Raw genomic sequence first — 22,702 nt, 5'->3', positions numbered from 1 at the left:
ATGGTAAGTGGTGAAATAAGTATAGCTAGCTATAATTGTAATGGACTAGCTGATCCTTAACACGGGGGCCCCTCAGGGGTGCGTGCTCAGTCCCCTCCTGTACTCCCTGTTCACTCATGACTGCACGGCCAGGCACGACTCCAACACCATCATTAAGTTTGCCGATGACACAACAGTGGTAGGCCTGATCAGAGACCTGGCCGTGCGGTGCCAGGACAACAACCTCTCCATCAACGTGATCAAGACTAAGGAGATGATTGTGGACTACAGGAAAAGGAGGACAGAGCACGCCCCCATTCTCATGGACAGTGCTGCAGTGTAGCAGGTTGAGCAAGTTCCTTGGTGTCCACATCACAAACAAACTAACATGGTCCAAGCACACCAAGACAGTTGTGAAGAGGGCAGGACAAAACTTATTCCTCTCTGGAGACTTAAAAGATTTGGCATGATCCTTAGATCCTCAAAAGATCTTCAGATGCACCATTGAGAGCACTGGTTGCTTCACTGCCTGGTATGGCAACTGCTCAGCCTCGTCCCCAAGGCACTACAGAGGATAGTGCATACGGCCCAGTACATCACTGGGGCCAAGCTTCCTGACATCCAGGACCTCTACACCAGGCGGTGTCCGAGGAAGGCCCTAATTGTCAAAGACTCCAGCCACCCTAGTCATAGACTGTTCTCTCTGCTACCGCATGGCAAGAGGTACTGGAGCGCCAAGTCTAGGTCCAAGAGGCTTCTAAACAGCTTCTACCCCCCAAGCCATAAGATAACTGAACATCTAATCAAATTCCTATCCAGACTATTTGCATTGCCCCCCTCCCCTTTTTACGCAGCTGCTACACTCTGTTGTTATCTATGTATAATAACTCTACCCACATGTAAATATTACCTTGACTAACCAGTGCCCCCACACATTAACTCTGTACCGGTACCCCTGTATATAACCTCGCTATTGTTATTTTACTGATGCTCTTTAATTATTTGCTACTATTTCTTATTTTTGTAGGTATTTTTCTTAAAACAGCATTGTTGGTTAAGGGCATGTAAGTAAGCATTTCACTGTACCTGTTGTATTAGGCGCATGCGACAAATTAAATGTAATTTGATTTGAAAACTTTGAGACCTTATATAAACATGTGTGAGCCATTGCCAATCAGGTACAATCAATTGAATTGACCTCGGGTGGACTCCAATCAAGTTGTAGAAACATCTAAAGGATTATCAATGGAAACAGGATGCACCTGAGCTCAATTTCGAGTCTCTTAGCAAAGAGTCTGAATTCGTAAATTGGGTCGGAGTATTCGTATTCGTATTCGTGTGACGCAATTGCGGAGCATCAGGAGTCTTGCAGAGGCCATATCCAGCTCTGTACTGCATCGCCTCTCAAATTTAGTAACAAGGCCGAGGGCTCCGTATAGCTTCACATTGACATAATTGGTTGACAGTGGGTGAGGACGCTAAGTCCTGTATAAACCCAAACTCAGTCTTTGACAACTTCCTTCACAACAGCCCTGCTCTGACATCTGCGGATGCCGCATTGCAGTAATTGGCCACTGCAGACGTCATATTAACCATGAAGAGCCTTATAGACAAGACGGGGGGCCCTCTGATTGGTGCAGTGGTCTAAGGCATCACAGCGCTAGAGGTGTTACTTCATTCCCAGGCTGTGACACAACTGGCCGTGGCTGGCAGTCCCATTGGACAGTGCACAATTGGGCTAGAGCTTGGCTGGGAGGGTTTGGCTGGGGGGGTGCTTTACTTGGCTCATTGCTCTCTAGTGACTCCTTGTGGCTGGCCAGGGTGCCTGCAGGCTGGTCAGGCTGGTCAGCAGTTGGGTGGTGTTTCCTCTGACACATTGGTGCGGCTGGCTTCCGGTTTAAGCTGGTGGGTGTTAAGGAGCGCGTGGTTCGGTGGGTTAGGTTTCAGACAAAACATGACCCCATCTTTACCCGTTTGAGACAAGATCAAACAGCGTTTAAAGCTCATGAGTCTTGATTCTGTGCACCGAAACAACGTTTCATTCTCTTAGGCTAGAGATAGGTAAATAACCACATTAACCACATTAACTATAAAAAGCTTACTGCTATCACAGGTGCTATAGAATAATATAGTCGTGCAGTATAATGCTAGAAAGAAATGGCAAAATGCATAATGGAAAAATAACATTCTAAAATAGCAGATTATGGCAGATTAGACCATGTGGGCATAAAACCACATTGTCACACTACCTCATTGCTGTACCCTACACATACAGTTAGTTATCTGTAAGGTCCCTCAGTCGAGCACTGAATTTCAAACACAGATTCAACGAAAAAGCCGACGCTGAATATCCCTTTGAACTGTTCAAGAGTCTTATGACATATGGGGTAGAAGCTGTAAAGGAGCCTTTTTGACCTCGACGTGGCGCTCCGGTACTGCTTGCCGTGTTGTAGCAGAGAGAACAGTCTATGACTAGGGTGGCTGGAGTCCATGGAAATGTTTCTATCCTTCAACTTCTGGGTTATGGGACCAGCACGCTTCTGCTGCGCAACTCTGCTTTCAGCCTCCACTGAAAAGACTTAAACTCATTTTTTTTTTTTTTGACTGCTTCTGTCAGTTTGTACAGGTCATGCTGATTACAGAAGCGAAGCGGAAGCGTGATGTCTACTTTAACCACGTGTACGATCGGTCGAAACCACTCTCTGCTATCCAGTTCATTTTCAGCAAGTGCCCCAGTGGCCTAATGGATAAGGCCTTCTAAGCCAGGGATTGTGGGTTTGAGTCCCATCTGGGGTGGATGAATGCAAATCCTATGGAGGAAGAGAGATCAGCATATAAACACAGAGTTTTATTGATTGAAGCTTTCCGATCCAATTTTTAGAAACGAAGATTTAACAGGGATAAAAAAGGAGAATTTCGTGGGCATGTCTCTGTGCCCTGCGAAATGCAATTTTTTTTACAACTGCTTCTAAAAGTTCATATAGGTCATGCTTATCACACATTTCCACAGTGACTTAAGACACTGACCGCCTAATCCATTTATTGTGAGTCGAAGTATTGTTTTGGGGTACCTGAAAGTGGAGGGATGAAGAGGAAGTGTGCAGGGCAGTTAACCAAGTGATTTAGGGATCGAAACCATCCTCTGCTATCCAGTTTGCTTTTAGCAATGAAGTGCAAACAGAAGAGAAGAGCTGGGCACATAACACAGAGGTTGATGGATCGAAGCTATCCAATTCTACTTTTAGAAATGAAGTGTAAACAGGGATTTTTTTTTGAAATTGGAGAATTTCATGGGCATGTCTCTGTGCCCTCCGTGATTCTTTTTTTATTACTGCTTCTATCAATCCATATAGGTCATGCTGATCACAGAGAGACACAGTGGCTTAAGACACTGATCTCCTAATCCATGTATTGTGAATTAAAGTATTGTTTTGGGGTACCTGAAAGTGGAGTGATGAAGTGGAAGTGTGCCTGGCAGTTAACCCAGTGATTTATGGATCGAAACCATCCTCTGCTATTCAGTTTGCTTTAGCAATGAAGTAGAAACAGAAATATTAAAACATAATTTCATGGGCATGTCTCAGTGCCCTCCGTGATTATTTTTTGACTGCTTCTGTCAGTTTGTACAGGTCATGCTGATTACAGAAGCGAAGCGGAAGCGTGATGTCTACTTTAACCACGTGTACGTTCGGTAGAAACCGCTCTCTGCTATCCAGTTCATTTTCAGCAAGTGCCCCAGTGGCCTAATGGATAAGGCACTGGCCTTCTAAGCCAGGGATTGTGGGTTTGAGTCCCATCTGGGGTGGATGAATGCACATTTCTGTGGAGGAAGAGAGATCAGCACGTGACACAGAGTTTGATGGATTGAAGCTTTCCGATTCAATTTTTAGAAATGAAGATTTACCTGGGATAAAAAAGGAGAATTTCATGGGCATGTCTCTGTGCCCTCCGAAATGCTAATGTTTTTACAACTTCTATCAGATCATATAGGTCATGCTGATCACACATTTCCACAGTGACTTAAGACACTGACCGCCTAATCCATTTATTGTGAGTTCAAGTATTGTTTTGGGGTACCTGAAAGTGGAGGGATGAAGTGGAAGTGTGCAGGGCAGTTAACCAAGTGATTTAGGGATTGAAACCATCCTCTGCTATCCAGTTTGCTTTTAGCAATGAAGTGCAAACAGAAGAGAAGAGCTGGGCACATAACACAGAGGTTGATGGATCGAAGCTATCCAATTCTACTTTTAGAAATGAAGTGTAAACAGGGATTTTTTTTTTACATTTGAGAATTTCATGGGCATGTCTCTGTGCCCTCTGTGATTCTTTTTTTATTACTGCTTCTATCAATCCATATAGGTCATGCTGATCACAGAGAGACACAGTGGCTTAAGACACTGATCTCCTAATCCATGTATTGTGAATTCAAGTATTGTTTTGGGGTACCTGAAAGTGGAGTGATGAAGTGGAAGTGTGCCTGGCTGTTAACCCAGTGATTTATGGATCGAAACCATCCTCTGCTATTCAGTTTGCTTTAGCAATGAAGTGGAAACAGAAATATTAAACCATAATTTCATGGGCATGTCTCAGTGCCCTCCGTGATTATTTTTTGACTGCTTCTGTCAGTTTGTACAGGTCATGCTGATTACAGAAGCGAAGCGGAAGCGTGATGTCTACTTTAACCACGTGTACGTTCGGTAGAAACCATTCTCTGCTATCCAGTTCATTTTCAGCAAGTACCCCAGTGGCCTAATGGATAAGGCACTGGCCTTCTAAGCCAGGGATTGTGGGTTCGAGTCCTATCTGGGGTGGATGAATGCTCTTTTCTTTGAATGAAGAGAGATTGGCAAGTGACACAGAGTTTGATGGATTGAAGCTTGTCTCAGTGCCCTCCGTGATAATTTTTTGACTGCTTCTGTCAGTTTGTACAGGTCATGCTGATTACAGAAGCGAAGCGGAAGCGTGATGTCTACTTTAACCACGTGTACGTTCTGTAGAAACCACTCTCTGCTATCCAGTTTATTTTCAGCAAGTGCCCCAGTGGCCTAATGGATAAGGCACTGGCCTTCTAAGCCAGGGATTGTGGGTTTGAGTCCCATCTGGGGTGGCTGAATGCACATTTCTGTGGAGGAAGAGAGATCAGCACGTGACACAGAGTTTGATGGATTGAAGCTTTCCGATTCAATTTTTAGAAATGAAGATTTACCTGGGATAAAAAAGGAGAATTTCATGGGCATGTCTCTGTGCCCTCCGAAATGCAAATGTTTTTACAACTTCTATCAGTTCATATAGGTCATGCTGATCACACATTTCCACAGTGACTTAAGACACTGACCGCCTAATCCATTTATTGTGAGTTCAAGTATTGTTTTGGGGTACCTGAAAGTGGAGGGATGAAGTGGAAGTGTGCAGGGCAGTTAACCAAGTGATTTAGGGATTGAAACCATCCTCTGCTATCCAGTTTGCTTTTAGCAATGAAGTGCAAACAGAAGAGAAGAGCTGGGCACATAACACAGAGGTTGATGGATTGAAGCTATCCAATTCTACTTTTAGAAATGAAGTGTAAACAGGGATTTTTTTTTTACATTTGAGAATTTCATGGGCATGTCTCTGTGCCCTCTGTGATTCTTTTTTTATTACTGCTTCTATCAATCCATATAGGTCATGCTGATCACAGAGAGACACAGTGGCTTAAGACACTGATCTCCTAATCCATGTATTGTGAATTCAAGTATTGTTTTGGGGTACCTGAAAGTGGAGTGATGAAGTGGAAGTGTGCCTGGCAGTTAACCCAGTGATTTATGGATCGAAACCATCCTCTGCTATTCAGTTTGCTTTAGCAATGAAGTGGAAACAGAAATATTAAACCATAATTTCATGGGCATGTCTCAGTGCCCTCCGTGATTATTTTTTGACTGCTTCTGTCAGTTTGTACAGGTCATGCTGATTACAGAAGCGAAGCGGAAGCGTGATGTCTACTTTAACCACGTGTACGTTCTGTAGAAACCACTCTCTGCTATCCAGTTTATTTTCAGCAAGTGCCCCAGTGGCCTAATGGATAAGGCACTGGCCTTCTAAGCCAGGGATTGTGGGTTTGAGTCCCATCTGGGGTGGCTGAATGCACATTTCTGTGGAGGAAGAGAGATCAGCACGTGACACAGAGTTTGATGGATTGAAGCTTTCCGATTCAATTTTTAGAAATGAAGATTTACCTGGGATAAAAAAGGAGAATTTCATGGGCATGTCTCTGTGCCCTCCGAAATGCAAATGTTTTTACAACTTCTATCAGTTCATATAGGTCATGCTGATCACACATTTCCACAGTGACTTAAGACACTGACCGCCTAATCCATTTATTGTGAGTTCAAGTATTGTTTTGGGGTACCTGAAAGTGGAGGGATGAAGTGGAAGTGTGCAGGGCAGTTAACCAAGTGATTTAGGGATTGAAACCATCCTCTGCTATCCAGTTTGCTTTTAGCAATGAAGTGCAAACAGAAGAGAAGAGCTGGGCACATAACACAGAGGTTGATGGATTGAAGCTATCCAATTCTACTTTTAGAAATGAAGTGTAAACAGGGATTTTTTTTTTACATTTGAGAATTTCATGGGCATGTCTCTGTGCCCTCTGTGATTCTTTTTTTATTACTGCTTCTATCAATCCATATAGGTCATGCTGATCACAGAGAGACACAGTGGCTTAAGACACTGATCTCCTAATCCATGTATTGTGAATTCAAGTATTGTTTTGGGGTACCTGAAAGTGGAGTGATGAAGTGGAAGTGTGCCTGGCAGTTAACCCAGTGATTTATGGATCGAAACCATCCTCTGCTATTCAGTTTGCTTTAGCAATGAAGTGGAAACAGAAATATTAAACCATAATTTCATGGGCATGTCTCAGTGCCCTCCGTGATTATTTTTTGACTGCTTCTGTCAGTTTGTACAGGTCATGCTGATTACAGAAGCGAAGCGGAAGCGTGATGTCTACTTTAACCACGTGTACGTTCGGTAGAAACCACTCTCTGCTATCCAGTTCATTTTCAGCAAGTGCCGCAGTGGCCTAATGGATAAGGCACTGGCCTTCTAAGCCAGGGATTGTGGGTTCGAGTCCCATCTGGGGTGGGTGTATGCACATTTCTGTGCAGGAAGAGAGATCAGCACGTTACACAGAGTTTGATGGATTGAAGCTTTCCGATTCAATTTTTAGAAATGAAGATTTACCTGGGATAAAAAAGGAGAATTTCATGGGCTGTGCCCTCCTAAATGCAATTTTTTTTTTTACAACTGCTTCTATCAGTTCATATAGGTCATGCTGATCACACATTTCCACAGTGACTTAAGACACTGACCGCCTAATCCATTCGATCAAGTATGAGTTCAAGTATTGTTTTGGGGTACCTGAAAGTGGAGGGATGAAGTGGAAGTGTGCAGGGCAGTTAACCAAGTGATTTAGGGATTGAAACCATCCTCTGCTATCCAGTTTGCTTTTAGCAATGAAGTGCAAACAGAAGAGAAGAGCTGGGCACATAACACAGAGGTTGATGGATCGAAGCTATCCAATTCTACTTTTAGAAATGAAGTGTAAACAGGGATTTTTTTTTTACATTTGAGAATTTCATGGGCATGTCTCTGTGCCCTCTGTGATTCTTTTTTTATTACTGCTTCTATCAATCCATATAGGTCATGCTGATCACAGAGAGACACAGTGGCTTAAGACACTGATCTCCTAATCCATGTATTGTGAATTCAAGTATTGTTTTGGGGTACCTGAAAGTGGAGTGATGAAGTGGAAGTGTGCCTGGCAGTTAACCCAGTGATTTATGGATCGAAACCATCCTCTGCTATTCAGTTTGCTTTGAGCAATGAAGTGGAAACAGAAATATTAAACCATAATTTCATGGGCATGTCTCAGTGCCCTCCGTGATAATTTTTTGACTGCTTCTGTCAGTTTGTACAGGTCATGCTGATTACAGAAGCGAAGCGGAAGCGTGATGTCTACTTTAACCACGTGTACGTTCGGTAGAAACCACTCTCTGCTATCCAGTTCATTTTCAGCAAGTGCCCCAGTGGCCTAATGGATAAGGCACTGGCCTTCTAAAGCCAGGGATTGTGGGTTAGAGTCCCATCTGGGGTGGATGAATGCACATTTCTGTGGAGGAAGAGAGATCAGCAAGTGACACAGAGTTTGATGGATTGAAGCTTTCCGATTAAATTTTTAGAAATGAAGATTTACCTGGGATAAAAAAGGAGAATTTCATGGGCATGTCTCTGTGCCCTCCGAAATGCTAATGTTTTTACAACTTCTATCAGTTCATATAGGTCATGCTGATCACAGAGAGACACAGTGGCTTAAGACACTGATCTCCTAATCCATGTATTGTGAATTCAAGTATTGTTTTGGGGTACCTGAAAGTGGAGTGATGAAGTGGAAGTGTGCCTGGCAGTTAACCCAGTGATTTATGGATCGAAACCATCCTCTGCTATTCAGTTTGCTTTGAGCAATGAAGTGGAAACAGAAATATTAAACCATAATTTCATGGGCATGTCTCAGTGCCCTCCGTGATAATTTTTTGACTGCTTCTGTCAGTTTGTACAGGTCATGCTGATTACAGAAGCGAAGCGGAAGCGTGATGTCTACTTTAACCACGTGTACGTTCGGTAGAAACCACTCTCTGCTATCCAGTTCATTTTCAGCAAGTGCCCCAGTGGCCTAATGGATAAGGCACTGGCCTTCTAAGCCAGGGATTGTGGGTTCGAGTCCCATCTGGGGTGGGTGTATGCACATTTCTGTGGAGGAAGAGAGATCAGCACGTTACACAGAGTTTGATGGATTGAAGCTTTCCGATTCAATTTTTAGAAATGAAGATTTACCTGGGATAAAAAAGGAGAATTTCATGGGCTGTGCCCTCCTAAATGCAATTTTTTTTTTTACAACTGCTTCTATCAGTTCATATAGGTCATGCTGATCACACATTTCCACAGTGACTTAAGACACTGACCGCCTAATCCATTCGATCAAGTATGAGTTCAAGTATTGTTTTGGGGTACCTGAAAGTGGAGGGATGAAGTGGAAGTGTGCAGGGCAGTTAACCAAGTGATTTAGGGATTGAAACCATCCTCTGCTATCCAGTTTGCTTTTAGCAATGAAGTGCAAACAGAAGAGAAGAGCTGGGCACATAACACAGAGGTTGATGGATCGAAGCTATCCAATTCTACTTTTAGAAATGAAGTGTAAACAGGGATTTTTTTTTTACATTTGAGAATTTCATGGGCATGTCTCTGTGCCCTCTGTGATTCTTTTTTTATTACTGCTTCTATCAATCCATATAGGTCATGCTGATCACAGAGAGACACAGTGGCTTAAGACACTGATCTCCTAATCCATGTATTGTGAATTCAAGTATTGTTTTGGGGTACCTGAAAGTGGAGTGATGAAGTGGAAGTGTGCCTGGCAGTTAACCCAGTGATTTATGGATCGAAACCATCCTCTGCTATTCAGTTTGCTTTGAGCAATGAAGTGGAAACAGAAATATTAAACCATAATTTCATGGGCATGTCTCAGTGCCCTCCGTGATAATTTTTTGACTGCTTCTGTCAGTTTGTACAGGTCATGCTGATTACAGAAGCGAAGCGGAAGCGTGATGTCTACTTTAACCACGTGTACGTTCGGTAGAAACCACTCTCTGCTATCCAGTTCATTTTCAGCAAGTGCCCCAGTGGCCTAATGGATAAGGCACTGGCCTTCTAAAGCCAGGGATTGTGGGTTAGAGTCCCATCTGGGGTGGATGAATGCACATTTCTGTGGAGGAAGAGAGATCAGCAAGTGACACAGAGTTTGATGGATTGAAGCTTTCCGATTAAATTTTTAGAAATGAAGATTTACCTGGGATAAAAAAGGAGAATTTCATGGGCATGTCTCTGTGCCCTCCGAAATGCTAATGTTTTTACAACTTCTATCAGTTCATATAGGTCATGCTGATCACAGAGAGACACAGTGGCTTAAGACACTGATCTCCTAATCCATGTATTGTGAATTCAAGTATTGTTTTGGGGTACCTGAAAGTGGAGTGATGAAGTGGAAGTGTGCCTGGCAGTTAACCCAGTGATTTATGGATCGAAACCATCCTCTGCTATTCAGTTTGCTTTAAGCAATGAAGTGGAAACAGAAATATTAAACCATAATTTCATGGGCATGTCTCAGTGCCCTCCGTGATAATTTTTTGACTGCTTCTGTCAGTTTGTACAGGTCATGCTGATTACAGAAGCGAAGCGGAAGCGTGATGTCTACTTTAACCACGTGTACGTTCGGTAGAAACCACTCTCTGCTATCCAGTTCATTTTCAGCAAGTGCCCCAGTGGCCTAATGGATAAGGCACTGGCCTTCTAAGCCAGGGATTGTGGGTTCGAGTCCTATCTGGGGTGGATGAATGCACATTTCTGTGGAGCAAGAGAGATCAGCAAGTGACACAGAGTTTGATGGATTGAAGCTTTCCGATTCAATTTTTAGAAATGAAGATTTACCTGGGATAAAAAAGGAGAATTTCATGGGCATGTCTCTGTGCCCTCCGAAATGCTAATGTTTTTACAACTTCTATCAGTTCATATAGGTCATGCTGATCACACATTTCCACAGTGACTTAAGACACTGACCGCCTAATCCATTCGATCAAGTATGAGTTCAAGTATTGTTTTGGGGTACCTGAAAGTGGAGGGATGAAGTGGAAGTGTGCAGGGCAGTTAACCAAGTGATTTAGGGATTGAAACCATCCTCTGCTATCCAGTTTGCTTTTAGCAATGAAGTGCAAACAGAAGAGAAGAGCTGGGCACATAACACAGAGGTTGATGGATCGAAGCTATCCAATTCTACTTTTAGAAATGAAGTGTAAACAGGGATTTTTTTTTTACATTTGAGAATTTCATGGGCATGTCTCTGTGCCCTCCGTGACTCTTTTTTTATTACTGCTTCTATCAATCCATATAGGTCATGCTGATCACAGAGAGACACAGTGGCTTAAGACACTGATCTCCTAATCCATGTATTGTGAATTCAAGTATTGTTTTGGGGTACCTGAAAGTGGAGTGATGAAGTGGAAGTGTGCCTGGCAGTTAACCCAGTGATTTATGGATCGAAACCATCCTCTGCTATTCAGTTTGCTTTAGCAATGAAGTGGAAACAGAAATATTAAACCATAATTTCATGGGCATGTCTCAGTGCCCTCCGTGATTATTTTTTGACTGCTTCTGTCAGTTTGTACAGGTCATGCTGGTTACAGAAGCGAAGCGGAAGCGTGATGTCTACTTTAACCACGTGTACGTTCGGTAGAAACCACTCTCTGCTATCCAGTTCATTTTCAGCAAGTGCCCCAGTGGCCTAATGGATAAGGCCTTCTAAGCCAGGGATTGTGGGTTCGAGTCCCATCTGGGGTGGATGAATGCACATTTCTGTGGAGGAAGAGAGATCAGCAAGTGACACAGAGTTTGATGGATTGAAGCTTTCCGATTACATTTTTAGAAATGAAGATTTACCTGGGATAAAAAAGGAGAATTTCATGGGCATGTCTCTGTGCCCTCCGAAATGCTAATGTTTTTACAACTTCTATCAGTTCATATAGGTCATGCTGATCACACATTTCCACAGTGACTTAAGACACTGACCGCCTAATCCATTTATTGTGAGTTCAAGTATTGTTTTGGGGTACCTGAAAGTGGAGGGATGAAGTGGAAGTGTGCAGGGCAGTTAACCAAGTGATTTAGGGATTGAAACCATCCTCTGCTATCCAGTTTGCTTTTAGCAATGAAGTGCAAACAGAAGAGAAGAGCTGGGCACATAACAGAGAGGTTGATGGATCGAAGCTATCCAATTCTACTTTTAGAAATGAAGTGTAAACAGGGATTTTTTTTTTACATTTGAGAATTTCATGGGCATGTCTCTGTGCCCTCCGTGACTCTTTTTTTATTACTGCTTCTATCAATCCATATAGGTCATGCTGATCACAGAGAGACACAGTGGCTTAAGACACTGATCTCCTAATCCATGTATTGTGAATTCAAGTATTGTTTTGGGGTACCTGAAAGTGGAGTGATGAAGTGGAAGTGTGCCTGGCAGTTAACCCAGTGATTTATGGATCGAAACCATCCTCTGCTATTCAGTTTGCTTTAGCAATGAAGTGGAAACAGAAATATTAAACCATAATTTCATGGGCATGTCTCAGTGCCCTCCGTGATTATTTTTTGACTGCTTCGGCACAACTGCAGAAAAAGTTATACTCTTCTGAGTCAGCGACCTAAGGACTGTTGCAATCTCGAGAACTCTCTGCTGCTCTACCAACATTCCTATCAAAGGTCAACAAGTGAAGATTTCTTCTCTCAGGGAAATATATTTTTTTTTGTCAAGCACATGTCATGGTACACTGCTGTCAAAAAGTTGGCTTAAGCCACAAGAAAAAGTACAATCCTTCGAGCCTGATTTGAACCAGCGACCTAAGGATTACAGCAATTTCACCTACAGTCCTCCGCTCTACCAACTGAGCTATTGAAGGATAAAAAATATAGTCAAACGCCATCACCTAGATGGTCAGAGGTTTGGCAGAAGCATATGTTCCCTTTAAGAAATTAATCTGCTGAGTTTGGTGGTTTCTTGGAGCTGCTGACGATTGCCCCCAGGTCTTCGTACGTTCAACTAATGCTCTATTCCTCTGAGCTACATCCCCTTAGATTGCAAGTAGTTGCATTTGGGAATAGACAAAAAAGTGAGCAGAGGAATAAAATCGCTGTTTAGCTCCCTCACTGCAAAATGCATTTTTCTCTCTCCCTGTTGGTCTAGTGGTTAGGATTCATTTATTTTACCACTGAGGCCTGGGTTTGATTCCCGCTCAGGGAATGACTTGCTTTTGGGGAAACACTAGGCATAAGTCAAAAACTTGGCACAACTGCAGAAAAAGTTATACTCTTCTGAGTCAGCGACCTAAGGACTGTTGCAATCTCGAGAACTCTCTGCTGCTCTACCAACATTCCTATCAAAGGTCAACAAGTGAAGATTTCTTCTCTCAGGGAAATATATTTTTTTGTCAAGCACATGTCATGGTACACTGCTGTCAAAAAGTTGGCGTAAGCCACAAGAAAAAGTACAATCCTTCGAGCCTGATTTGAACCAGCGACCTAAGGATTACAGCAATTTCACCTACAGTCCTCCGCTCTACCAACTGAGCTATTGAAGGATAAAAAATGCAGTCAAACGCCATCACCTAGATGGTCAGAGGTTTGGCAGAAGCATATGTTCCCTTTAAGAAATTAATCTGCTGAGTTTGGTGGTTTCTTGGAGCTGCTGACGATTGCCCCCAGGTCTTCGTACGTTCAACTAATGCTCTATTCCTCTGAGCTACATCCCCTTAGATTGCAAGTAGTTGCATTTGGGAATAGACAAAAAGTGAGCAGAGGAATAAAATCGCTGTTTAGCCCCCTAGCTTGCGAAATGTCTTTTTCTCTCTCCCTGTTGGTCTAGTGGTTAGGATTCATTTATTTTACCACCGAGGCCTGGGTTTGATTCCCGCTCAGGGAATTACTTGCTTTTGGGGAAACACTAGGCATAAATCAAAAACTTGGCACAACTGCAGAAAAAGTTATACTCTTCTGAGTCAGCGACCTAAGGACTGTTGCAATCTCGAGAACTCTCTGCTGCTCTACCAACATTCCTATCAAAGGTCAACAAGTGAAGATTTCTTCTCTCAGGGAAATATATTTTTTTTTGTCAAGCACATGTCATGGTACACTGCTGTCAAAAAGTTGGCTTAAGCCACAAGAAAAAGTACAATCCTTCGAGCCTGATTTGAACCAGCGACCTAAGGATTACAGCAATTTCACCTACAGTCCTCCGCTCTACCAACTGAGCTATTGAAGGATAAAAATATAGTCAAACGCCATCACCTAGATGGTCAGAGGTTTGGCAGAAGCATATGTTCCCTTTAAGAAATTAATCTGCTGAGTTTGGTGGTTTCTTGGAGCTGCTGACGATTGCCCCCAGGTCTTCGTACGTTCAACTAATGCTCTATTCCTCTGAGCTACATCCCCTTAGATTGCAAGTAGTTGCATTTGGGAATAGACAAAAAAGTGAGCAGAGGAATAAAATCGCTGTTTAGCTCCCTCACTGCAAAATGCATTTTTCTCTCTCCCTGTTGGTCTAGTGGTTAGGATTCATTTATTTTACCACTGAGGCCTGGGTTTGATTCCCGCTCAGGGAATGACTTGCTTTTGGGGAAACACTAGGCATAAGTCAAAAACTTGGCACAACTGCAGAAAAAGTTATACTCTTCTGAGTCAGCGACCTAAGGACTGTTGCAATCTCGAGAACTCTCTGCTGCTCTACCAACATTCCTATCAAAGGTCAACAAGTGAAGATTTCTTCTCTCAGGGAAATATATTTTTTTGTCAAGCACATGTCATGGTACACTGCTGTCAAAAAGTTGGCGTAAGCCACAAGAAAAAGTACAATCCTTCGAGCCTGATTTGAACCAGCGACCTAAGGATTACAGCAATTTCACCTACAGTCCTCCGCTCTACCAACTGAGCTATTGAAGGATAAAAAATGTAGTCAAACGCCATCACCTAGATGGTCAGAGGTTTGGCAGAAGCATATGTTCCCTTTAAGAAATTAATCTGCTGAGTTTGGTGGTTTCTTGGAGCTGCTGACGATTGCCCCCAGGTCTTCGTACGTTCAACTAATGCTCTATTCCTCTGAGCTACATCCCCTTAGATTGCAAGTAGTTGCATTTGGGAATAGACAAAAAGTGAGCAGAGGAATAAAATCGCTGTTTAGCTCCCTCACTGCAAAATGCATTTTTCTCTCTCCCTGTTGGTCTAGTGGTTAGGATTCATTTATTTTACCACTGAGGCCTGGGTTTGATTCCCGCTCAGGGAATGACTTGCTTTTGGGGAAACACTAGGCATAAGTCAAAAACTTGGCACAACTGCAGAAAAAGTTATACTCTTCTGAGTCAGCGACCTAAGGACTGTTGCAATCTCGAGAACTCTCTGCTGCTCTACCAACATTCCTATCAAAGGTCAACAATTGAAGATTTCTTCTCTCAGGGAAAGATATTTTTTTGTCAAGCACATGTCATGGTACACTGCTGTCAAAAAGTTGGCGTAAGCCACAAGAAAAGTACAATCCTTCGAGCCGGATTTGAACCAGCGACCTAAGGATTACAGCAATTTCACCTACACTCCTCCGCTCTACCAACTGAGCTATCGAAGGATAAAAAATGTAGTCAAACGCCATCACCTAGATGGTCAGAGGTTTGGCAGAAGCATATGTTCCCTTTAAGAAATTAATCTGCTGAGTTTGGTGGTTTCTTAGAGCTGCTGACGATTGCCCCCAGGTCTTCGTACGTTCAACTAATGCTCTATTCCTCTGAGCTACATCCCCTTAGATTGCAAGTAGTTGCATTTGGGAATAGACAAAAAGTGAGCAGAGGAATAAAATCGCTGTTTAGCTCCCTCACTGCAAAATGCATTTTTCTCTCTCCCTGTTGGTCTAGTGGTTAGGATTCATATATTTTACCACCGAGGCCTGGGTTTGATTCCCGCTCAGGGAATGACTTGCTTTTGGGGAAACACTAGGCATAAGTCAAAAACTTGGCACAACTGCAGAAAAAGTTATACTCTTCTGAGTCAGCGACCTAAGGACTGTTGCAATCTCGAGAACTCTCTGCTGCTCTACCAACATTCCTATCAAAGGTCAACAAGTGAAGATTTCTTCTCTCAGGGAAAGATATTTTTTTGTCAAGCACATGTCATGGTACACTGCTGTCAAAAAGTTGGCGTAAGCCACAAGAAAAACTACAATCCTTCGAGCCGGATTTGAACCAGCGACCTAAGGATTACAGCAATTTCACCTACAGTCCTCCGCTCTACCAACTGAGCTATCGAAGGATAAAAAATGTAGTCAAACGCCATTACCTAGATGGTCAGAGGTTTGGCAGAAGCATATGTTCCCTTTAAGAAATTAATCTGCTGAGTTTGGTGGTTTCTTGGAGCTGCTGAGGATTGCCCCCAGGTCTTCGTACGTTCAACTAATGCTCTATTCCTCTGAGCTACATCCCCTTAGATTGCAAGTAGTTGCATTTGGGAATAGACAAAAAGTGAGCAGAGGAATAAAATCGCTGTTTAGCCCCCTAGCTTGCGAAATGTCTTTTTCTCTCTCCCTGTTGGTCTAGTGGTTAGGATTCATTTCTTTTACCACCGAGGCCTGGGTTTGATTCCCGCTCAGGGAATGACTTGCTTTTGGGGAAACACTAGGCATAAGTCAAAAACTTGGCACAACTGCAGAAAAAGTTATACTCTTCTGAGTCAGCGACCTAAGGACTGTTGCAATCTTGAGAACTCTCTGCTGCTCTACCAACATACCTATCAAAGGTCAACAAGTGAAGATTTCTTCTCTCAGGGAAAGATATTTTTTTGTCAAGCACATGTCATGGTACACTGCTGTGAAAACGTTGGCGCAAGCCACAAGAAAAAAGTACAATCCTTCGAGCCGGATCTGAACTAGCGACCTAAGGATTACAGCAATTTCACCTACAGTCCTCCGCTCTACCAACTGAGCTATCGAAGGATAAAAAATGTAGTCAAACGCCATCACCTAGATGGTCAGAGGTTTGGCAGAAGCATATGTTCCCTTTAAGAAATTAATCTGCTGAGTTTGGTGGTTTCTTGGAGCTGCTGAGGATTGCCCCCAGGTCTTCGTACGTTCAACTAATGCTCTATTCCTCTGAGCTACATCCCCTTAGATTGCAAGTAGTTGCATTTGGGAATAGACAAAAAGTGAGCAGAGGAATAAAATCGCTGTTTAGCCCCCTAGCTTGCGAAATGTCTTTTTCTCTCTCCATGTTGGTCTAGTGGTTAGGATTCATTTCTTTTACCACCGAGGCCTGGGTTTGATTCCCGCTCAGGGAATGACTTGCTTTTGGGGAAACACTAGGCATAAGTCAAAAACTTGGCACAACTGCAGAAAAAGTTATACTCTTCTGAGTCAGCGACCTAAGGACTGTTGCAATCTCGAGAACTCTCTGCTGCTCTACCAACATACCTATCAAAGGTCAACAAGTGAAGATTTCTTCTCTCAGGGAAAGATATTTTTTTGTCAAGCACATGTCATGCTGCTGTGAAAAAGTTGGCGCAAGCCACAAGAAAAAAGTACAGTCCTTCGAGCCGGATTTGAACCAGCGACCTAAGAATTACAGCAATTTCACCTACAGTCCTCCGCTCTACCAACTGAGCTATCGAAGGATAAAAAATGTAGTCAAACGCCATCACCTAGATGGTCAGAGGTTTGGCAGAAGCATATGTTCCCTTTAAGAAATTAATCTGCTGAGTTTGGTGGTTTCTTGGAGCTGCTGACGATTGCCCCCAGGTCTTCGTACGTTCAACTAATGCTCTATTCCTCTGAGCTACATCCCCTTAGATTGCAAGTAGTTGCATTTGGGAATAGACAAAAAGTGAGCAGAGGAATAAAATCGCTGTTTAGCCCCCTAGCTTGCGAAATGTCTTTTTCTCTCTCCCTGTTGGTCTAGTGGTTAGGATTCATTTATTTTACCACCGAGGCCTGGGTTTGATTCCCGCTCAGGGAATTACTTGCTTTTGGGGAAACACTAGGCATAAGTCAAAAACTTGGCACAACTGCAGAAAAAGTTATACTCTTCTGAGGCAGCGACCTAAGGACTGTTGCAATCTCGAGAACTCTCTGCTGCTCTACCAACATTCCTATCAAAGGTCAACAAGTGAAGATTTCTTCTCTCAGGGAAAGATATTTTTTTGTCAAGCACATGTCATGGTACACTGCTGTCAAAAAGTTGGCGTAAGCCACAAGAAAAGTACAATCCTTCGAGCCGGATTTGAACCAGCGACCTAAGGATTACAGCAATTTCACCTACACTCCTCCGCTCTACCAACTGAGCTATCGAAGGATAAAAAATGTACTCAAGCGCCATCACCTAGATGGTCAGAGGTTTGGCAGAAGCATATGTTCCCTTTAATAAATTAATCTGCTGAGTTTGGTGGTTTCTTGGAGCTGCTGAGGATTGCCCCCAGGTCTTCGTACGTTCAACTAATGCTCTATTCCTCTGAGCTACATCCCCTTAGAATAGAAGTAGTTGCATTTGGGAATAGACAAAAAGTGAGCAGAGGAATAAAATCGCTGTTTAGCCCCCTAGCTTGCGAAATGTCTTTTTCTCTCTCCCTGTTGGTCTAGTGGTTAGGATTCATTTCTTTTACCACCGAGGCCTGGGTTTGATTCCCGCTCAGGGAATGACTTGCTTTTGGGGAAACACTAGGCATAAGTCAAAAACTTGGCACAACTGCAGAAAAAGTTATACTCTTCTGAGTCAGCGACCTAAGGACTGTTGCAATCTTGAGAACTCTCTGCTGCTCTACCAACATACCTATCAAAGGTCAACAAGTGAAGATTTCTTCTCTCAGGGAAAGATATTTTTTTGTCAAGCACATGTCATGGTACACTGCTGTGAAAACGTTGGCGCAAGCCACAAGAAAAAAGTACAATCCTTCGAGCCGGATCTGAACTAGCGACCTAAGGATTACAGCAATTTCACCTACAGTCCTCCGCTCTACCAACTGAGCTATCGAAGGATAAAAAATGTAGTCAAACGCCATCACCTAGATGGTCAGAGGTTTGGCAGAAGCATATGTTCCCTTAAAGAAATTAATCTGCTGAGTTTGGTGGTTTCTTGGAGCTGCTGAGGATTGCCCCCAGGTCTTCGTACGTTCAACTAATGCTCTATTCCTCTGAGCTACATCCCCTTAGATTGCAAGTAGTTGCATTTGGGAATAGACAAAAAGTGAGCAGAGGAATAAAATCGCTGTTTAGCCCCCTAGCTTGCGAAATGTCTTTTTCTCTCTCCATGTTGGTCTAGTGGTTAGGATTCATTTCTTTTACCACCGAGGCCTGGGTTTGATTCCCGCTCAGGGAATGACTTGCTTTTGGGGAAACACTAGGCATAAGTCAAAAACTTGGCACAACTGCAGAAAAAGTTATACTCTTCTGAGTCAGCGACCTAAGGACTGTTGCAATCTCGAGAACTCTCTGCTGCTCTACCAACATACCTATCAAAGGTCAACAAGTGAAGATTTCTTCTCTCAGGGAAAGATATTTTTTTGTCAAGCACATGTCATGCTGCTGTGAAAAAGTTGGCGCAAGCCACAAGAAAAAAGTACAGTCCTTCGAGCCGGATTTGAACCAGCGACCTAAGGATTACAGCAATTTCACCTACAGTCCTCCGCTCTACCAACTGAGCTATCGAAGGATAAAAAATGTAGTCAAACGCCATCACCTAGATGGTCAGAGGTTTGGCAGAAGCATATGTTCCCTTTAAGAAATTAATCTGCTGAGTTTGGTGGTTTCTTGGAGCTGCTGACGATTGCCCCCAGGTCTTCGTACGTTCAACTAATGCTCTATTCCTCTGAGCTACATCCCCTTAGATTGCAAGTAGTTGCATTTGGGAATAGACAAAAAGTGAGCAGAGGAATAAAATCGCTGTTTAGCCCCCTAGCTTGCGAAATGTCTTTTTCTCTCTCCCTGTTGGTCTAGTGGTTAGGATTCATTTATTTTACCACCGAGGCCTGGGTTTGATTCCCGCTCAGGGAATTACTTGCTTTTGGGGAAACACTAGGCATAAGTCAAAAACTTGGCACAACTGCAGAAAAAGTTATACTCTTCTGAGGCAGCGACCTAAGGACTGTTGCAATCTCGAGAACTCTCTGCTGCTCTACCAACATTCCTATCAAAGGTCAACAAGTGAAGATTTCTTCTCTCAGGGAAAGATATTTTTTTGTCAAGCACATGTCATGGTACACTGCTGTCAAAAAGTTGGCGTAAGCCACAAGAAAAGTACAATCCTTCGAGCCGGATTTGAACCAGCGACCTAAGGATTACAGCAATTTCACCTACACTCCTCCGCTCTACCAACTGAGCTATCGAAGGATAAAAAATGTAGTCAAACGCCATCACCTAGATGGTCAGAGGTTTGGCAGAAGCATATGTTCCCTTTAAGAAATTAATCTGCTGAGTTTGGTGGTTTCTTAGAGCTGCTGACGATTGCCCCCAGGTCTTCGTACGTTCAACTAATGCTCTATTCCTCTGAGCTACATCCCCTTAGATTGCAAGTAGTTGCATTTGGGAATAGACAAAAAGTGAGCAGAGGAATAAAATCGCTGTTTAGCTCCCTCACTGCAAAATGCATTTTTCTCTCTCCCTGTTGGTCTAGTGGTTAGGATTCATTTATTTTACCACCGAGGCCTGGGTTTGATTCCCGCTCAGGGAATGACTTGCTTTTGGGGAAACACTAGGCATAAGTCAAAAACTTGGCACAACTGCAGAAAAAGTTATACTCTTCTGAGTCAGCGACCTAAGGACTGTTGCAATCTCGAGAACTCTCTGCTGCTCTACCAACATTCCTATCAAAGGTCAACAAGTGAAGATTTCTTCTCTCAGGGAAAGATATTTTTTTGTCAAGCACATGTCATGGTACACTGCTGTCAAAAAGTTGGCGTAAGCCACAAGAAAAAGTACAATCCTTCGAGCCGGATTTGAACCAGCGACCTAAGGATTACAGCAATTTCACCTACAGTCCTCCGCTCTACCAACTGAGCTATCGAAGGATAAAAAATGTAGTCAAACGCCATCACCTAGATGGTCAGAGGTTTGGCAGAAGCATATGTTCCCTTTAAGAAATTAATCTGCTGAGTTTGGTGGTTTCTTGGAGCTGCTGAGGATTGCCCCCAGGTCTTCGTACGTTCAACTAATGCTCTATTCCTCTGAGCTACATCCCCTTAGAATGCAAGTAGTTGCATTTGGGAATAGACAAAAAGTGAGCAGAGGAATAAAATCGCTGTTTAGCCCCCTAGCTTGCGAAATGTCTTTTTCTCTCTCCCTGTTGGTCTAGTGGTTAGGATTCATTTCTTTTACCACCGAGGCCTGGGTTTGATTCCCGCTCAGGGAATGACTTGCTTTTGGGGAAACACTAGGCATAAGTCAAAAACTTGGCACAACTGCAGAAAAAGTTATACTCTTCTGAGTCAGCGACCTAAGGACTGTTGCAATCTTGAGAACTCTCTGCTGCGCTACCAACATACCTATCAAAGGTCAACAAGTGAAGATTTCTTCTCTCAGGGAAAGATATTTTTTTGTCAAGCACATGTCATGGTACACTGCTGTGAAAAAGTTGGCGCAAGCCACAAGAAAAAAGTACAATCCTTCGAGCCGGATCTGAACTAGCGACCTAAGGATTACAGCAATTTCACCTACAGTCCTCCACTCTACCAACTGAGCTATCGAAGGATAAAAAATGTAGTCAAACGCCATCACCTAGATGGTCAGAGGTTTGGCAGAAGCATATGTTCCCTTTAAGAAATTAATCTGCTGAGTTTGGTTGTTTCTTGGAGCTGCTGAGGATTGCCCCCAGGTCTTCGTACGTTCAACTAATGCTCTATTCCTCTGAGCTACATCCCCTTAGATTGCAAGTAGTTGCATTTGGGAATAGACAAAAAGTGAGCAGAGGAATAAAATCGCTGTTTAGCCCCCTAGCTTGCGAAATGTCTTTTTCTCTCTCCATGTTGGTCTAGTGGTTAGGATTCATTTCTTTTACCACCGAGGCCTGGGTTTGATTCCCGCTCAGGGAATGACTTGCTTTTGGGGAAACACTAGGCATAAGTCAAAAACTTGGCACAACTGCAGAAAAAGTTATACTCTTCTGAGTCAGCGACCTAAGGACTGTTGCAATCTTGAGAACTCTCTGCTGCGCTACCAACATACCTATCAAAGGTCAACAAGTGAAGATTTCTTCTCTCAGGGAAAGATATTTTTTTGTCAAGCACATGTCATGGTACACTGCTGTGAAAAAGTTGGCGCAAGCCACAAGAAAAAAGTACAATCCTTCGAGCCGGATCTGAACTAGCGACCTAAGGATTACAGCAATTTCACCTACAGTCCTCCGCTCTACCAACTGAGCTATCGAAGGATAAAAAATGTAGTCAAACGCCATCACCTAGATGGTCAGAGGTTTGGCAGAAGCATATGTTCCCTTTAAGAAATTAATCTGCTGAGTTTGGTGGTTTCTTGGAGCTGCTGAGGATTGCCCCCAGGTCTTCGTACGTTCAACTAATGCTCTATTCCTCTGAGCTACATCCCCTTAGATTGCAAGTAGTTGCATTTGGGAATAGACAAAAAGTGAGCAGAGGAATAAAATCGCTGTTTAGCCCCCTAGCTTGCGAAATGTCTTTTTCTCTCTCCATGTTGGTCTAGTGGTTAGGATTCATTTCTTTTACCACCGAGGCCTGGGTTTGATTCCCGCTCAGGGAATGACTTGCTTTTGGGGAAACACTAGGCATAAGTCAAAAACTTGGCACAACTGCAGAAAAAGTTATACTCTTCTGAGTCAGCGACCTAAGGACTGTTGCAATCTCGAGAACTCTCTGCTGCTCTACCAACATACCTATCAAAGGTCAACAAGTGAAGATTTCTTCTCTCAGGGAAAGATATTTTTTTGTCAAGCACATGTCATGCTGCTGTGAAAAAGTTGGCGCAAGCCACAAGAAAAAAGTACAGTCCTTCGAGCCGGATTTGAACCAGCGACCTAAGGATTACAGCAATTTCACCTACAGTCCTCCGCTCTACCAACTGAGCTATCGAAGGATAAAAAATGTAGTCAAACGCCATCACCTA

The 22,702-nt window shown here is 43.1% G+C and overlaps 14 non-coding genes across 14 annotated transcripts; 9 read left to right on the top strand and 5 right to left on the bottom strand.

The window, feature by feature from the left end:
- The first annotated feature begins 3,711 nt into the window (after positions 1 to 3,711).
- Positions 3,712 to 3,784, top strand: trnar-ucu (transfer RNA arginine (anticodon UCU)). The gene has a single exon. It is a non-coding gene; the product is annotated as a tRNA-Arg (tRNA).
- Positions 3,785 to 4,717: 933 nt separating this feature from the next.
- On the top strand, positions 4,718 to 4,790 carry trnar-ucu (transfer RNA arginine (anticodon UCU)). Its single transcript has one exon. It is a non-coding gene; the product is annotated as a tRNA-Arg (tRNA).
- A 223-nt stretch (positions 4,791 to 5,013) lies between these two features.
- Positions 5,014 to 5,086, top strand: trnar-ucu (transfer RNA arginine (anticodon UCU)). Its single transcript has one exon. It is a non-coding gene; the product is annotated as a tRNA-Arg (tRNA).
- A 933-nt stretch (positions 5,087 to 6,019) lies between these two features.
- Positions 6,020 to 6,092, top strand: trnar-ucu (transfer RNA arginine (anticodon UCU)). Its single transcript has one exon. It is a non-coding gene; the product is annotated as a tRNA-Arg (tRNA).
- A 933-nt stretch (positions 6,093 to 7,025) lies between these two features.
- On the top strand, positions 7,026 to 7,098 carry trnar-ucu (transfer RNA arginine (anticodon UCU)). The gene has a single exon. It is a non-coding gene; the product is annotated as a tRNA-Arg (tRNA).
- Positions 7,099 to 8,036: 938 nt separating this feature from the next.
- On the top strand, positions 8,037 to 8,110 carry trnar-ucu (transfer RNA arginine (anticodon UCU)). The gene has a single exon. It is a non-coding gene; the product is annotated as a tRNA-Arg (tRNA).
- Positions 8,111 to 8,675: 565 nt separating this feature from the next.
- On the top strand, positions 8,676 to 8,748 carry trnar-ucu (transfer RNA arginine (anticodon UCU)). Its single transcript has one exon. It is a non-coding gene; the product is annotated as a tRNA-Arg (tRNA).
- Positions 8,749 to 9,686: 938 nt separating this feature from the next.
- Positions 9,687 to 9,760, top strand: trnar-ucu (transfer RNA arginine (anticodon UCU)). The gene has a single exon. It is a non-coding gene; the product is annotated as a tRNA-Arg (tRNA).
- A 565-nt stretch (positions 9,761 to 10,325) lies between these two features.
- Positions 10,326 to 10,398, top strand: trnar-ucu (transfer RNA arginine (anticodon UCU)). Its single transcript has one exon. It is a non-coding gene; the product is annotated as a tRNA-Arg (tRNA).
- Positions 10,399 to 15,816: 5,418 nt separating this feature from the next.
- Positions 15,817 to 15,903, bottom strand: trnay-gua (transfer RNA tyrosine (anticodon GUA)). The gene is given in 2 exon segments: positions 15,817 to 15,852; positions 15,867 to 15,903. It is a non-coding gene; the product is annotated as a tRNA-Tyr (tRNA).
- A 1,266-nt stretch (positions 15,904 to 17,169) lies between these two features.
- trnay-gua (transfer RNA tyrosine (anticodon GUA)) lies at positions 17,170 to 17,256 on the bottom strand. Its single transcript is given in 2 exon segments — positions 17,170 to 17,205; positions 17,220 to 17,256. It is a non-coding gene; the product is annotated as a tRNA-Tyr (tRNA).
- A 1,943-nt stretch (positions 17,257 to 19,199) lies between these two features.
- On the bottom strand, positions 19,200 to 19,286 carry trnay-gua (transfer RNA tyrosine (anticodon GUA)). Its single transcript is given in 2 exon segments — positions 19,200 to 19,235; positions 19,250 to 19,286. It is a non-coding gene; the product is annotated as a tRNA-Tyr (tRNA).
- A 1,267-nt stretch (positions 19,287 to 20,553) lies between these two features.
- On the bottom strand, positions 20,554 to 20,640 carry trnay-gua (transfer RNA tyrosine (anticodon GUA)). Its single transcript is given in 2 exon segments — positions 20,554 to 20,589; positions 20,604 to 20,640. It is a non-coding gene; the product is annotated as a tRNA-Tyr (tRNA).
- A 1,945-nt stretch (positions 20,641 to 22,585) lies between these two features.
- trnay-gua (transfer RNA tyrosine (anticodon GUA)) lies at positions 22,586 to 22,672 on the bottom strand. Its single transcript is given in 2 exon segments — positions 22,586 to 22,621; positions 22,636 to 22,672. It is a non-coding gene; the product is annotated as a tRNA-Tyr (tRNA).
- Between the last annotated feature and the right edge of the window lie 30 nt (positions 22,673 to 22,702).

Source organism: Oncorhynchus clarkii, chromosome 21, assembly GCF_045791955.1.
Source record: "Oncorhynchus clarkii lewisi isolate Uvic-CL-2024 chromosome 21, UVic_Ocla_1.0, whole genome shotgun sequence".
In the NCBI taxonomy this organism is placed as follows: domain Eukaryota; kingdom Metazoa; phylum Chordata; class Actinopteri; order Salmoniformes; family Salmonidae; genus Oncorhynchus; species Oncorhynchus clarkii.
The sequence above is the reverse complement of the archived record's forward strand: the minus strand, read 5'-3'. Positions and strand labels throughout refer to the sequence as shown.